The following is a 1,302-nucleotide window of genomic DNA, read 5'->3' as shown; positions in this document are numbered from 1 at the left end:
TCTGGACCCCAGGGAGCCCTGGGCACCCCATTGCTTGCATCCCGCCCCAGTTCTCCTGTGCCCGAGGTCCAGGGCTGCAGCTCCCTGGCGGAGCCCTTCACACATCCCCACTGCTGCAGCAGCCCTGCTGTCCCCCACCTCAGCTCCAGCCCAGCCCAGCCTCACCTGTGCTCGCTGTCCCTTGGGGTCCCGACAAGTTGCAAAGACCCACTCAGGTGGGTTTGGCAATGCCAGCAGGTGCCGGACAAACCCCAGGCCGATTCCCCGGTTGGCCCCAGTCACCAGAGCCGAGCGGACACGCAGCTCTCCCATATTGCTTCTCCTGCTTCTGCTCCAGCTCACATTGCTTGTTCAGTGCTCAAATGCTTCTTATAGCATGCTGAGCAGACAGCCCACCCACACAGGGCTTGCGCAAACCCTTGGATCACTGCATTATCTCTCCAGCTCTTTGAAATGACAGGGACACAGCTCCTGGCTGGGAGCCAGCCTTACAAAGGGCAAAAACAACTTGGCTTTTTAAGGCAAACTGCTGGTTAGGTGTTTGGAAGGTGAGTGTGTATCTGGTCAAATAACACCTGGTCCAGACCCTTTTTCCTGTCCCACACAGGGTATGGAGAAAGAGGGGCAGCCATAAAGAATGTGCAGAAACACAAACATGAAATGTGGCCTTAAGATGTGCAGGGATGTGTTCATGTGAACTCAACTTATTTAATTATGCAGATGGGTGAAGGAATGTGAGGGAGTGAGAGAAGTTAGTCCACCCAGTGTGCTTCATGGAGCTCCTTGATAATTCAAAACTAAGGCAAATGGGGAAGCCAGGAACACAAATACACCATGGCACAGAATGGAGAAAGCCACCGTGGAGACCACGACATGCGACGTGCCTTCCTGTGGCACTGCTTGGCGGGCCAGTGAGAAAGCAGGGGTGCCATTTTCAGCAGACTCTATAGCAGGGTCTGTGGTGCAAGGATCCTTGTGGTTCTCAGGAGCTGTGGCAATGACACCGCCAAATGTTGAAAGAGACTCTACATCTCTGAGAAAGACATTGAGAGCAGTGGAGGCAGGAAAGCAGCAGGACGGGGCAAGGACCTGCAGATCAGACTTGAGAGAAAAGAAGGACATGTATGGACCACGGAAATGGGACGTGTTGCCTGAGAAAAGTACTGGGATGCTGTCTGGACATGCAGTGTTGAGCACTCAGAATGCAAGTGAGGGCCCTGCCCATGTTTTCTTTACACCTTTTACACCCACCACCCTTCTCCACAGCCTTTCTGGCTGAAAACATTCCCCTTCGGCCCACAT

At 53.8% G+C, this 1,302-nt stretch overlaps 1 protein-coding gene across 1 annotated transcript in view; it reads right to left on the bottom strand.

Moving 5' to 3' along the window:
* Positions 1 to 1,302, bottom strand: part of LOC100540290 (C-factor-like) — a gene marked incomplete at its 5' end in the record, with an annotated part of 8,232 nt that overhangs the window by 4,945 nt on the left and 1,985 nt on the right. The window lies entirely within an intron of this gene.

The sequence above is a fragment of the Meleagris gallopavo genome, chromosome 13, assembly GCF_000146605.3.
Source record: "Meleagris gallopavo isolate NT-WF06-2002-E0010 breed Aviagen turkey brand Nicholas breeding stock chromosome 13, Turkey_5.1, whole genome shotgun sequence".
NCBI classification, from domain to species: domain Eukaryota; kingdom Metazoa; phylum Chordata; class Aves; order Galliformes; family Phasianidae; genus Meleagris; species Meleagris gallopavo.
This window is presented reverse-complemented; position numbering and strand designations above follow the sequence as displayed.